Consider the following 16,034-nt stretch of genomic DNA (forward strand, 5'->3'; position numbering starts at 1 on the left):
AATGGAGTCTCTCTCAGACGAACATGTCTAAAACCAACTCTTGAGAATGATTAAACAGGAAATAGGAAAAACTCAACTAACAGACAAAAAAGGAAAATTACTGAACATAAAGGCTAGGTTGTATATGATAAAATGTCACCTCCTCAATTCAGCAGAAGTGTTGCCACAGATCTAGGTGCAGATTTATACTTTATTGAGCAAAGTTGTGCAGTCCCAAGTAGAAAATTCTTCTCTGTCTTTTTTTTTTCTTTATGTTTTATAATAGTATATTTGCTCTGATAATAGCATATATAAGGTGGGGCAAAAGTAGGATGATAGCTGCTTGTATGAAACATAATATAATAATTATTAAATACTAATACAAGAATAAACTGTGTTTTGCATCCTCACAACTGTAAACCTACTTTTGCCCCACCTGCACCCTGGAACACAGAGCTGGCGCTATCTGCCATCCAGATAGAAAACGTAAACGCCAGGTAATATTTTCTTACATCACAGTAATACAAGGAGCAAGAAGCCTAAGAAAGCATGAGACGTCCTTTCACCTGCATCGAATAAGGGAAAGATCAGGCCTGCAGGCTTGAAGGTTACCTCGCCCGTTCAGCGGCTGGGATTGTATTTAACAAAATACAATGTATTTAACTACAGGACCGCTCTGACGCCTGTGACGAACCTGTAGCTGAGCGAGAGACACGCCTCAGGCTTTTGTCAGTGAGGCCTGTTTTTCATTTGACCCCCCTCTTCCATTCCCTTTCCTTCCTTTTACTGATACTCGCTAGGATTCCAAATTCTGGGCAGTGGGCGAGATTTCCATCGGGGCTCCGTCTTGTAGCATCAGCTGTGTCCATAGTTGCCCATTTCTCTTGTGTTTGGGGACTGGGAAGTACAGATTGATAGTTAGAGAATGGTCCTGGGGATGTCAAGTACGCCACAGGGAATACAGTCAATAATATCATAATAACCGTGTACGGTGCCAGGTGGGCACTGGAAATATCAGGGAGAGAGAGCCCTTTGTAAAGTGTATGATTGTCTAACCGCTATGCTGCACACCTGAAACTCACGCAAAATCATTTGAATGTAAGCTGTGATTGAAAACTGAAAAGACATCTGTTCACCAGCCATGTTGAGAACCAACGGAGAAATTAAAAGAGGAGTCAGGGATGGATTAAGCTGTTTTCACATTGTGTTTTCTTTGATCTCCCTTGTTTTCTGAAACCCGGTCAGCCGGAGCTTGGCGAAGCAGCTGGGCCCGGACCAGCCGTTTGTCCTGTGGGTCTTCCTCACCCCGCAGGCAGACAGTGTTCCTCCTGGGCCTTTGGTTTCCGGACCCCAGGGCCATGAGTGGATGCCAGTGCTTTTTGCTATGGAATCACTGGGTTCTCGGAAACCTAAGTTTAGGAGAAAGAGGTCCCCTGTCCCTGTATTTGTGTCAACTGCCGGACCACCCCCCGTGGACTCCCAGTGCTGCGAGTGACTTTTGTGAAACTAACCTACCTGTGCCACTTTTGGCTATTTCAGCGTGCTCTTTCCTGAGCCACTGTCCCTGCTGTCTCCTGACTCCTTTCCACAAAGGGTCATTCACCTGCTTTTCAACTTGGCCCGGTTCTCCACGGCTCTGTGTGGGACTGATGTGACTTCTGGACTGGGATGGCGCCTCTCTGTTTAATATCCCTTTTCCTTCTGGAATAGGACCACACCGTACAGTAGTACCTTTTATAGGGCTACCTGCCTGCCCAGTGATGTTAAAGTCGGTAAGACTGGGCCTGCTGAAACCACTTACCGTTCAAACATCTATACGTCTCAGGTAGTATAATCTGGCTTCTCCTTCTCTGAATCTAGTTAAACTCCAGATTAATATTTCTTTAGTGCGTTGTCAAACCCTAACATGTCTTCTAAAAATCTCACCCTGGCTGGATAGCTTGGTGAGTTAGAGCATCGTCTTGAGGAACAGAGGTTACCAGTACGATCCCTGATTCAGGGCCCAGACAGGAACATATCCATGTTTCTGTCTCTCTCTCTTTCCCTTCCTCTCTCACTGAAATCAATAAGTAAACATTTAAACATATATTTTAAAAAACAGTCTCTGCTTGCCTTCCTGCTTAACCATTGTCTTGTTTTCATTGGGTTTCCTGTTGGCACCTCATCCAGTTCCTCCTTGTGTTCCTAAGTAAACCTGAATCTTAGAGACATGCTTTAATAGTCTTCTTAGCCTTTGAGTTTACAGTCAACTCATTGAATGATTCAGTCACCTCAATTCAAGAAAATGGCAGGTTTTTATTATACATGTACTACTATTTTAATTTTTCCTTGAGATATGATATACATAAAGTCAAAGGTATAAGTTTTAAAAGTAATCTTTTTAGTGAACTTGAAAAATGTATAGACTTTTGTATCTTACACCAAAACAGAATATAAATGATTTCTATCTCCCCAGGACCCCCACTCTGCTCTGTTCTGGTCACTCTCTAACCCTCTACAGTAACTCTAGGGGTTCTGATTTACATCACCAAACATTAGCTTTGCTCTTTTCTAAACTTCAAATTAAAGGAATCAAGCCTTATGCACTCTTATGTCTGCCTTACTTAGTGTTGTATTTGTCAGTTTCACTCATTTTTTTTTCTTTCTTCCTTTTATTCCTTTTTTTCTTTTCTTTTTTATCTGAGTGGTATTCTCTTAGGTTGTCTAGGCAGAGCTTGTTTGAAGATTTTCTTTGTAATTCTAATGAAATTGTTTCAGTACTCGTTTGCTTAGAGTTTAAAAATTACAAATGATTGCTGAAATTCATGAAATGTCCTCCTGTATCTATCCACCCAACCATATGGTTTTCTTCCATGTGATCCAGAGCATTGCTTTGAGCAATATATCATTATTTTCATAACATACATGGCTTTTCATATATTTTTGCATTAGATTAGATAATATATTCTATAGAATATTTGTTTCTATGATTTAGACTATTGTCTTTTTTTTTTTTTCTTTTCCTCCAACAATGTCCTTGTCAGATTTTGGTGTAAGAGTTTACCCGATCTCATATAATGCGTTGGGAATATTCTCTCCTCCATGGTTTTCAAGAAGTTTTATAGGACCGGCATCTTTTCTCATAAAATGTTTGCTAACATTAAAGAGCAAAGCTATCGGAACATGTTTTTTTGGTGGTAGTTATTTATAAGTTCAATGTCTTTAGTAAACATGGGGTGATGAAGATTTGTATTTCTTCTGTTTTGGTAATTTGTGCCCTTCTCTTTGATTTTGTTGTTATTAAAGCTGTTAAACTTATTGCCAAAAATTTTGCTTGTCATATTCCCTTAATATTGTCTGCATGTATTTGGGGTTTGAAGTGATACATTTTCTTTCATGCCCACTACTGGAATCTAGAACAGATATAAAGACAATAATGAGATAGTCAGTCCAACAAGCCACACACACACACATATGCACACACACACATGTGCACGCACACACACATATACCCTTATGGCTGATATTCTGAGAAGTGACAGTAAGAAGAAGTGTTCAGTAGAGAGACATAATGTCCTGACATTCCTGCAATGGTTAAATCCAGGAACTCTGTCACAATAAAATGTTTACTTTTCTTTTGAAATGTGATCTTTCTAAAGCTGTACTTGTTAGTAAAGGTCTGCCCATGAATTTGAAGATCAGCTTTAGTTGCATAGTAAAAAACCAGCGTGTGCTTGTCCCCAATTATTTCTCTTAAGGAAAAGATAGAATAATCACACTAAGCTTAATATCTAATTCTATCTGCAAGTGTTATTCATCTTAGATTTATTTGAACTTTAAAAGAAGTGATCGTAGGATATGGAATTAGAGTTGAATTTCCAGGTATCAACCCGTGAATGAGAAGGCAGTCTTCTTGATCTCATGTGAATCAGAGTCATCTTTTCTGTCCTCTCATAGTGTTGGCTTTGCCATCAGGTAATAAGGACTTAAGGAAAGCCATTTAAGCATTATCCCTTTTTACATGGATGCCCAAAGTTTAGATCTAATAAGACTCCTTCTGGAGTATAACTAGAGTCACTTATGAGCAGATTCGATTATTAGTTAAATCACATGTTAAATTTCAAGACCTTATGTATTTGGATGCAATAACCTGTTTATATAATTTTTAAGATATAACTCAACATGTAAATTGCTAAAATTCAAAGCGCCGGCCCTGTGAGGACTTTCCCTCTTTATTATGAATGGTCACCATAGCGCTGTCTGGACAGTGTTTTGGTTTTATTGCTGTTGTTTTAAATGTCAGTAAAACTATTTTTGTTAAGATCGTCTCCTTGTTACTTATATAAAGCACCCATGGGATAATTTCTGGCTGGAGTATAGCTTAAAAAAATTTTTTTTACAGGACAATATATAGGATTTCTCTTGATGGAAAATATGTAGTCTAATTTGCCTGTATCTTTTTCATGATGACAGAAAATTTAGATCTACATTTATTACTTAAAAATTCCAACAGACTGTGGTGTAAGCATATTTACTTTGTGTGCGTGTTTGTGGGTCCATTAACTAGACTTTGTTCTATTGGACCTGTTTAAACATACATATAGTCTATGTGTGCTACTTAAACAAAACAAGAAAGACAAAGAATACAGAAATTTAATATTGAAAATCCCATTTTTATGCCATTTCTAACAACTTGTGAGTTGCTTATTAGATGATGAACCGGATGACACAATTCCCAATATATTGATAATCACATTGAGGATCAGTTCATTTTCCCCCTACTAAATCTGAGACTGTCAGACTTCAATGAAAGTCTCTCTGAGATGATCACAGGTAGCTCTTCAAAATGATTTCTTGTCCCTGCATCAAAACCCTCTCGGGTTCTATCAACCTGCGAGACATTTGATTTAAAAATAAATCCTACAGCTTCCTGCAACACTTAGCCCTTCCTTCTACGGCTTATTTGAAAATCAGAAGAAATATTTTCTATATCTCGAATGACTACCTCCTTAATGCCTATGTAGCGATTTGCTTTTAGATCATTGAGTGTTTTTGTCTTCCTTTTTCTTTCCCCCCCAGTAGATGCCCCAGGCAATGCAGATGACAATGGCTTTGACTTTGGTAGTTCGGATTTCAAGGCCAGCTGGGCTGGCAGGGCGGCATCCGGGAGCTCCGTGTGTAGATTGTACGGGACCCTGGGACCCTCGGAGCTCCTGCGTAAACCAGATGGATGCTCGGTCGGGTCCGCAGCTTTCTCTTAGTCCCGGCCCCTCAGTGCCTGTCGCAGCTAACGCATCTCTCCGTCACTTTGTTTCCTAAAACCTGAACCAACATCCAAATGTAAAATGTTTCTCCATCGTGCAGAGGTAATTAAATGGAATGTAATGAGCTAAATAACATGAGCAGATTAGATTTTGTGATTCCTTGATCTGAATTTCTGTTTAGTTCCACCAAACAAAACACACAGTTGAAGGACTGATGATCTAACCACACAAGTACCAAACATCACCCTTTTTAGTTATTTACGGAAAGCATTGAGGATGGAGGTGGAGAAAGCCTTGCATCTTTAGAATTCTCTCTTTACATCCGGAGACAAAATTTACTTGTTTCCTTTTTTAAAACTTTGATTTAACCTACTATAATATTTTGTAAATTACACTTTGAGAAACTTATGTATAAATCATATGCATAAAATCAGTTTATTATGTTGGAAAAGCATTTAAAAAATGAAACATAATGAAGTCAAATTAGAACAGAATAAAATAAAACCCAGCAGGAAAGGTGGAAATACGTTAACCACAGAAAGAGTCAATGTTTGGTGAACTTTCATTTTAATCGTGTGTGCTCATACAACCCATGCATAAATTATTGTGTCCTGGTAAAATATATTTTTGCATATTAAATAGAAACAAAAGAGTTTGAAAGTCACTGTTTTACTGCATAATGACAAATCAACAGGTCAATGTCCAGAGCACACATTGATTTACTTAATATATTAGCAATCTCAGGATTATTTATCCATAGTATCAGAAATGCATCAAGTTTTATATAAGAGACCAACCATGCCCTTACTCTAAACGTAAGTTGTAATTTTAGATAGTTCAGATTTAAAAATGAGCTGGGCAGCATCTTTAAATCTTGCTACCTGAAATTCTAACAGGATGCCGGGAGTAAGCCCCAAATTTGTGTCAACATCCCTTTCAAAGTCTTGATGGGAAATGTCCTCTATGTTAGGTGCTAATTTAGATACTGAGGAGAGATCTGTGAACAAGTTATTGAATTAATATTCTAGTGCAGAAGCCAGGCAATAAGTAAATAACAACAAAGCCAATTTGGATATATAAAATGATCTGATTATAAAGGTAATATATAAATATGCTATAAAGCAAGGAAATAAAAATAAAGACCATGAGCCTGTGCAAGTATTTTAGATAGGATACTCTCTGAATGTTCCTCTGACAAAGTGACATTAAGGAGGAATTACAGTGTCAGACAGAAAAAAGAATGTGCCCTGTCAAGGGTGGAGGCAAACTTGGTATATGTAAGGGACAGTGAAAAGCCAGTGTGGCTGAAATCTTAAGAATGAGGATAGGTTTGTTACATTATGCGACTAAAAATGTAAACAGAACCAGGTCATGTACAGTTTTCTCTAACTTGATGAGACTTTTGGATATTGTTTTGTAAGCAATGCAAAGATTTTGGAGATTTTGAACAGGGTAGGGATGTGGTCTATATTCAAAGTATCTTTGTGACTGTGTGAAGAATAGACCACAAGAGAGCAACTGCTGGAGCAGAAACTAGTAAAGAATCTACCTCAACTGTCCAAGAGCTAGTTAGAATGTGTCAGCGAGAAGTCTCAGAAGGGGGGGGGCAGTGCTCAGATTTGGCATCAATTTGGCTTGTAGAGCTAACAGAACTACTTGAATTGGGATGAAGGTCAAGTCTTTCATTCATTTTAAAGAGAGTTTTGCATATTGATTATGATAGGGGTTTAGTTTCATTCCTTCGCATGTGGCTATCCAGTTTCCCCAGCACTGTTTATTCATTAGACTATATTTTCCTCATTTTATATTCTTATTGCCCAAGTTCTAAATCAGTTGATTGCATAATGCCTTGGTTTATTCTGGGCTCTCTAGTCTGTTCAAAAAACATGTCTGTTTTTATTCCAATAGTGTAACTCTTTTGATAGTTACAGCTTTATAATACAGTGTGAAATTGAGAGGTGTGATCCCTTCAGTTCTATTCTTATATTTCAAGGTTGCTTTGGTTTTTTGGGGTCTTTTGAAATTCCATGCAAATTTTAAGATTGTTTTTTTATGGTGAAAATACAATTGGAATTTTGATAGGGCTTGTACAAATTGGTAAATTACTTTGGGTAGTATAGACATTTTAATCACGTTGGTTCTTCCAATCCATGAAAAGAAAATAATTTGGTATGTATTTGTGTCTTCAATTGTATTCATCAATATCTCAGAGTTTTCAGTGCACAATTTTTTTTACTTCCTTGGTTAAACCTATTCCCAGGTATTTTATTATTTTTGATGTAGCTATAAGTGAAATTTTTTAAATTTCTTCTCCTGGGAGTTGTTGTTAATGTACAGAAGTGATGAATGATCAGACCGTCAAAGCTAAAGGATGTCTTGTTGAGAGCTCATGTTGCTTTTTAGTAGAATATCAGTGGTAGAAGAGAAACAAAAAGAACTTAGTTAAGCTTTCTTATTTTACTGATAGTAATAATAATAAAATAAACATAGTCTTTTCCCGGATCAGAGTACCAAATTTGATCTTATAACTTAAAACTCCTAACTCGTGACTAATGCTCTTCATGTAAGTCTAAGACTCTTTTTGGATTATCATCTCTGATTTCTGAACTTTGTAGTTACCTTAGCTATTCTGCATATCTTTCCCAAGCCTTGTTGCGAATTCTAAGTTGTTCATTTCTTATGGTCAATATAAGCTCATTAGTATGTAATTATTTCACAATACATACATGTATCAGATAAAAACCACACTGTAGACATAAAATTTACATAAGATGCTATCTAAATCCTTTAGTTCCTGAACAATCTCTTGGCATTACTTATGCAAAGCCTATTTATATATACAAAAAACCTATTAAATTTCCTCCTTTCCCACTCTTTTCTATAAATCTATATCATTCTCTATCGGAATGCCTAAAACATGAGTAGGCATGATTTTTCTGCAAAGACTCACATATGTCTTCTGTGTTGCATATCACTTCTCTTTCTTATTTTGCTTCTGCTTTGCATCTCTTCCTCCCCTCCCTCATCCTTCCTTCTTGCTTTTCTTATACTTTACAGACCTTTAAACATGCAATAGCCATTCTTAGTTCAAGATCATACAGAAAAAATAATAAACTTGGTATGGATTTTGCCATAGGCAACAGCTGCCAACCCTTAGTTTAGAATGACTCCTAGTATGTCGTAGGTATGTTCCTTATGTCAGCTTTTAAAAGGTCCAAAATTGGTTGCGATTAAAAAAGTCTTTAAAAACTTTCTAAAAATTTTGTTGAATATGCAAATAAGACTTTAGTCTACAAATCCATACTTTGAATTTTTAACCACTTAAATTTTGCTCACTCATGATAAGTTATTAGAACCTATAACTATTCAATAATTTAAAAAAATCTTTAATTTCTTTAGTCTCTTAAACTTTTGCCTGAGACTTTCCTGACACTTATTTTGTTTCTAATATTTATTACATTTACTAAGATATATGAAGATGTTTATAGGTCAAGGTCTGGTCAACCTTTTCAGCTCCTGACATTTTGTAGTGTCTTTATTATTTTAATACTTTGAAAAGATGATGTCCAAATTGGCTGGGTGGGGCACGCTTCTGGTGGAAGATGGAGGTGGAGGAAAACAAAGATCCAGTTTCAGATGTGAGAGTCACTGGGTGACGTTTCATTGAGATCAGCTTGAATGACCAGTGTGACAAGAGCATATCACAAGAAGCCCTGACATAGCCATGGAGTCACAGATTTCCCCAAAGAAGGAAATTTGAACCGACATCTCAAGGCATCTCAAAATTTTCCATTGCCACCACTTGCCAACTAAACTCTATCTCCAGCATCCCCTAAAGCCCAGCAGTCCAGTAAATCATCCAAAATAGACTCATGCCTGAAAAACAGCGGGAAGAAGCAGAATGGGAAAGCACAAATGTGCTGCTGATGACGCGTGGCTTAAGCCCTTTAAGTCTAGTCAAAAGAGCAGGCCTTAATGATCCCATCATTTCTGAAAAGGAGTCAACACAAAGGATGAAGCAGAACTTAAAAACATCGGTGGAAAAACCCCCCAGCACATCAACAGAACATGATTCAGAAGCTCACAGAAACTAATCTTCAGCTTTAAAAAAAAGAACTTCAGATAGAAAAATGCCCAGCATTAGATCAGGAACAAGGAGCTAATGACTTGGAACAAATTATAGAGAGTGTGAAATCCAAAATGGGCAAATTGGAGGATAAATCCCTAAATGGGGTTTGCCAGTAGCAAAATAAAAGAAAAGATCTGCAAAAGGAGCATAACGCCTTAGAGACACAGTGTCAGCATTGTAAGAAAAGGCGAATGGAGCAACAGCAGATTACTGCTTCTTCGCAAAAGGTCATCTCTAGATAACAAAGGAGGAGGGGCGCATTATCACTCAACACAGTGTTTTCTTATCTCTGCGAAGGAGTTCTTGGTACCGTCTTAGATGGACGATTGTTTTGCCTGATTGATTACTTGAAATCTAAAATTAGAAAACTTCAAAGGCAATATAAAGAAGATGAAAGTCAGTCAGAAGAAGACTCCAGAAGTCCTCCTGCCTTACCAAGTTATAAGGGCTTCCTAATGTCATTACAGAATCAACTCAAGGAATTAAAATCTGAGATTGATGTACTTTTAACTGAAAAGCCAAGTAGCCAAAAAGATTTAGAAACCAGACTCTTACAGCATGAATTAAGACTTTATAAACAACAGGTAGAGAAACTGGAGAAAGCCCTAAAGAAAAACATCAAATTACAGGATCTTATCAGTCAAAACAAGGCAGAGAACACAGAGACAAGAGACGAGCCCAGCAAAGACAACCAGCAGCAGCCCCTAACTGACCAGAGATACTTTTAGGTGCTGAGTTTCAATTCAATTGTTCACAATCCATGAGCTCCAGTAAGAATTTATAAACACAGCCAATGAGGAGCCCAACATTTTAATAAGAATCTTGTTCAAGGTTGTGGATTTGAACATCTGGTTCCTATAATAGAATCATGGGCATGTCAACTGACTTCCTTAAAGGATTTAAGTCCTTGAAGATCCTATCTGTAAAATTGGTGCATTGATATCATTGAAAGAAACAGGATGAAAATGAAGGTATCAGATTTGATGATCTGTTGTGTATAGAAGAAGCCATGTTGGAAGAAGCTGAAAGTAAGGAAAAGGACAGCAATATGTCAAACTTCGCATGCCACTCTTTCTCACTTCCAGAAATGATTTGTTAAGTGGAGTCTATCCCCTAATGAATGAAGTTTATACTAGGCTGAGAGATATGAACGATGCTGTGAGAGACCGCCAAGAACTCTTAGTGGTAGTCAGTTCCTCCTCACTGTGTGTGCTGGTGAGCACAGTTGGAAAGCTGTGTAATGTAGGCTGACTAATGAGGATGTGAATGAACAGCTTGTGCAGGTATTGGGACCAAGAGACCTCCAAAGGTATTTCTTCTAAAAAGCTTGCAAAATATCATCCAGAATGCTTGCAGTGGTGAAATTAAAGGCTTTCAACACTTAAAAGCAATTATATCCACCTGACCAGGTGGTGGTGCAGTGGATAGAGCATCAGACTGGGATGCGGAAGACCCAGGTTCGAGACCCCAAGGTCGCCAGCTTGAGTGCGGGCTCATCTGGTTTGAGCAAGGCTCACCAGCTTGGACCCAAGGTTGCTGGTTCGAACAAGGGGTCACTTGGTCTGCTGAAGGCCTGTAGTCAAGGCACATATGAGAGAGCAATCAATGAACAACTAAGGTGTCACAACGAAAAACTGATGATTGATGCTTCTCATCTCTCTTCATTCCTGTCTGTCTGTCCCTATATATCCCTCTCTCTGACTCTCTCAGAAAACAAACAAACAATAAAAAAAACACCAATAATTTCCAAATTTGTGCAGGCAAAAAGTTGGACAGATTCCCTTAGTATCTAACTGATTATTACTATATTGATAATAAAATTATCACTTTATTTTTTAAAAATTTTACTGATTTAGACATTATTGTTATGTGCATCATTATATTTATTTTGTCACAAATGTTAATTCACACACATAATGCAGAGTAGCAACTTGAAATTAAAGATTTGCCCGAAAAGCTTATTTTGCAATGTGTATCCATTTCCTCATTTAAAGGTAATAAATCAGATTATCTCAAATTTTTCTTTCATCTCTAACTTTCTACTTTTCTTCAACAGAGTCTTTCATATTTTTTATGTTTAGCCATGGTCCATCATTCCTAAGTGGGCACTGGCATTTATCAACCTTAACCAAGACAATCATAGAGTATTCATCTATGCCTATGCCATAAAACTTTAAGAATCTAGGTACCTCTGTCTTCTTTCAAAACTAAACAAAGTTTATATCTAAAACATCTGAAAACACAATTGCAGCAAGTTTACAAGTGCCTAGAGCAGCGGTTCTCAACCTATGGGTCGTGACCCCTGTGGGGGTCAAACGACCAGAACACAGGGGTCGCCTAAAGCCATCAGAAATACATATTTTATTTAAAAATGTATTGTATAAAAAATATGTATTTTCCGATGGCTTTAGGCGACCCCTGTGTTCTGGCCGTTCGACCCCCTCTGGGGTCGCGACCCACAGGTTGAAAACTGCTGGCCTAGACGTTCCATCTTTATACTAATTACATTCGGAGATTCAAGTTTAATGACATCTTCCTTAAGGTTATTGTTTATCATTTTCCTAAACATTGGTCTTATGGAATCCCGTTACTGTCTGAGCAGGACTCTAGCTCTGCGTGCCTTTAACCAGCAATGAAGGAGCATTTGGTTCAGTCTGAATTTTATGGTCATACACTTCATCAAACGATTCACCAAAATACTTTAATTTTTTTTCTTCCATTTAGAGCCTGCCCAATTCCTATCAAGCCCAGATAATAGTCATAGTCCAATTTCCTTATTACAGTTCATGGTATGCCAAACATGGCTGGAAAAGTAATCAAAACTCTGATTGAATTTATCTTATACTCCAGCTATTTGTCAGTTACCATCTGGAGTCTCCCTGACGCTTAGCAAATCATCATCACCTTTGCCGCATTTTAATACGTGAGTTTTTTAAGAGTTGTTGCTAGTCCTCTTAGTGATTTTTATACTTAGAAAATTGCTAGTTGTTGGGAATGAGAAGGTAAAAAATACAGACTAGCTCCCTCTGGGGGCACACTATAAGGAGAAACACATAAATAAGAACAACTGCCAGAAGAAACTAAAATAACCCATCCATTTATTCCTTCTATTGAGGGTTTACTGACGGGGCCACACACCCAGCAGTGAATGGGTAACACAACTGCTTTCCCTACTTGGCTTCTGTCCAAGTAGTGTGTAGAGCAGGGCAGGATGGGTCTCGATGGAAAAGCACAGCATTATTTTGCGTGAAAATAAGGCAATTTCTGATGATAAGTAACACCTGCCATTGGCAACGGGGCAAGGGCAGAATGTGCCGGGCAGAAGGGAACACTATGCAGAGGCTGAGAGGACAGTTCCCGGCTCCCTGGATTCATGGCGCTGTGTGCGACTGAACCAGACTGGGCAAGGGCAGAATGTGCCGGGCAGAAGGGAACACTATGCAGAGGCTGTGAGGACAGTTCCCGGCTCCTCGGATTCATGGCACTGTGTGGGACTGAACCAGATTGGGCAAGGGCAGAATGTGCCGGGCAGAAGGGAACGCTATGCAGAGGCTGTGAGGACAGTTCCCGGCTCCTCGGATTCATGGCGCTGCGTGTGACTGAACCAGACTGGGCAAGGGCAGAATGTGCCGGGCAGAATGTGCCGGGCAGAAGGGAATGCTATGCAGAGGCTGTGAGGACAGTTCCCGGCTCCCTGGATTCACGGCGCTGAGTGTGACTGAACCAGACTGGGCAAGAAGTCGTGAACAATTTGAGGCCGATGGGAAGGGGCAGCAGAGCCGCAGGGCTTTGCTGGGGCAGGGCACGGAGTCTGGATTGTGCTCTGGGTGAGCGACAAGCTCCTGGAAGGTCAACACAGGCTACCGGTATTTCCAGTCCACACTGGAAAAGGTCCCCCCCCCCCCCGGGCTTGCTCTGCACAGAACAGAAATAATTCCCAGCCGTGTGACTGTACCCTTCAGTTTGTCTCTGAAGGAGAATACTGTTAGTACTTTCATGATGTAAAAAAGATGAATTTCTGTGTACAGAAGTGTCCTCAACTGTATATTTCACAAATATGTGCTACATAGCTTAGCTGTTTATTAACTCACTGCAGGGAACCTGGAGGCTGGTCAGCTGTTCTCTCTCTTCTTGCCTTCCCTTTGAGAGCCTGGGCCCTGGTTCCCTCTGCAGGTACCACTTCCCCTGTGGTCCTCTGCAGTGAATGGTTTGTTCCTTTAAACAAAACACTCTGTCTAGCTCAGGGTCTGGAGCCGGGCTTGTCAATGAGTCAGTTCTTCCGGCCGCCACTCCTGGGCCATCGGTACCCTCCTCCTGCTTCAGGACTCTTGTTCCTTGCAGGCTCGGTTCTTTTAAGTCTGTATCCTCTTAACTCTACCCTGTCCTGTATTATTCTCCTTCACTTTTCCGACACAGGGACTCCCAGTGTCACTGCTGTCTCCAACGGCCCCTGCATCTCTGATGCCCCGCTGTGTGTGTGCTCTCTGGGATGCTCTTGGCCTCGTGTCAGATGTAGATGCTGGCGTCTGGGTCTGCCTTGCTGGAAATTCACTCCTCCAGACCTGTCAGCCCCAGGGCTGGTTCTCATGCATTATGCATTCCAGGTGAACCTGGGACTGACACCCACCTTCTAGAACTGGAGGAAAAGAACTCGGCCAAGTTGAAGGCGTTTCAGTGCGTAGGGCGCGCGAGGGGCATGTCCAAACCTTAAACCTATAACTAGATGTCAATCAGCACGCTGTGTGGTGCCCTGTGCTTAAGAGAGCCCAGTGCAGCGTTCCCTAGTGAGAGGCCCGGGACAGCTCGGAGGGCAGACGTGGTTCTGGGGACTGGGAATGGTAGGGGGTGGTTGGGAAGGGCCAGCCTTTCAGGTCAGCCTCACCGGCACCCTCTCTGCTCCCTCCACTGAGCCTCACGTGAGACTTCCTTTTTCCCCACGTTTTAGACAAGGGCCAGAAATAATTATTTTTTTAAAGGAAGAAACAAATCACAAGTGTCAGGTACAAAAAGTAATTTTTTCCAATGAAAAAGCTCAACTCTTTATTTTTGTGGTTCCCCTTCAGCCAACAAATGGCTTGTTCTCTGCCTGTCTGCGTGTTCTGGGAGCTTTCTTCATTCAGCTTTGCGGCCTCCTGCTTGATTTCCCATGCAAAAGACATTTAACAGCCTGGCCAGACGCAGTGGATGTAGTGTTGGACTGGTTCGTAGAGGACCCTGGTTCAAAACCCTGAGGTCACTGGCTTGAGCACAGACTCACCTGGTTAAAGCAAGGCTCACCAGCTTGAACCCAAGGTCGCTGGCTTGAGCAAGGGGTCACTCGGCCTGCTGTATCCCCTGGGTCAAGGCACATATGTGAAAGCAATCAATGAACAGCTAAGGTGCCGCAATGAAGAATTGATGCTTCTCATCTCTCTCCCTTCCTGTCTGTCTGTCCTTGTCTGTAAGCCCTCTCTCTGTCACAAAAAAAAAGACATTCAACAGCATTTTCCTACTCTGTTATTACTTCTGGAAAATATGAACTTGACTTCTACAGCTGCCCTGATTCAAAATTATGACATCATAAGCCAATTAGTTTCCATAACAGATTGCTGGTCACACGATCACCTTTAAAAACGCTGAGGTTTAGGCCCTAGTCCTCACTTCAATTAAATAACAGAACGGAGGGGGCTTGCCTCTGTACCTTCCAGTGGTTCAAATGATATTTCTTTTTCAGTACAAAAAAACATTAAGTCAATTAAAAACCAGAAATTTGGCCCTATGCTGAGTAGAAACTTACCAACCAGTGACTTACTTAGTGCCCTTGTGAGTATAGCTTTCTCATGCACCGCCAGGGAGCACATCCGACTTGGTGATAATTTGGATTATTAGGTATTTAAAAAATAAAACCTCAGCTAAAATTGCACTTTTAATACAAACAACATTTCTTTATGTTGTCAGCTCCCCAAGGAGAGGTACCTTTTTTCATTTTTTACTATAAGTTGTACCAGTGATGTTCAGAAAAAGAATTTTAGACAATAATGGTAATAGCTATGTCCTAAAGGGAAAGGTTCATCTCTCTCTCTCTCTCTGTGTAAGAATGCGACGAGACGTATATGATTTGAGGATGAAAAGAGCGGCCCTGGGATGCTAGGAGGGGTTGCGCTTGCATGGATGCGGCGTCTTATTCCCTTTTCTTTTGAGACCCACGGCAGCTCAGGGGCACCCCTGCCAGAAGACAGGCTCCCAGAGGCATTTATCAGTCCGAGGAGAGTCCATTCACGTTGGACGTTTATTTCTGATTTCTTATATTGCTGTTGTAGAAATCCGGTTAAGCGCAAGGTCTGGTGATGGAGACAATATAGAATGATAACACATTTTGATTTTCTCTCACTATTCTTATCTTTTCATATAAACAAAGAGATGAAAACACAATCTCATCTCAGGAAAAGGAAATGGACTTTTCCCCACTTTTAATTCTGTATCAAAAGCTTCTTCATCACAAAGCTCTCCGCGGCCCACGCACTCTGACCCCACTTGCAAATCCGCATCAGCAGCATATGTTTTATCTTTGGGTCCCTGATTCTCCTGTTGGCAAAGACATATGCTCTCACTTGAAATTTCTAATAAATATGCCTTAGTTGAGGGCTAATTTTCTTTTTCCCGGTCTCCAAGATATTATAAAAGAAAAGCACTATATAAATCGA

The 16,034-nt window shown here is 40.0% G+C and overlaps 1 pseudogene; it reads left to right on the forward strand.

The window, feature by feature from the left end:
* The first annotated feature begins 9,044 nt into the window (after window positions 1-9,044).
* Window positions 9,045-10,673, forward strand: LOC136308890 (centrosomal protein of 70 kDa pseudogene; annotated as a pseudogene).
* Window positions 10,674-16,034: the final 5,361 nt, after the last annotated feature.

The sequence above is a fragment of the Saccopteryx bilineata genome, chromosome 6 (assembly GCF_036850765.1).
Source record: "Saccopteryx bilineata isolate mSacBil1 chromosome 6, mSacBil1_pri_phased_curated, whole genome shotgun sequence".
Lineage (NCBI taxonomy): Eukaryota > Metazoa > Chordata > Mammalia > Chiroptera > Emballonuridae > Saccopteryx > Saccopteryx bilineata.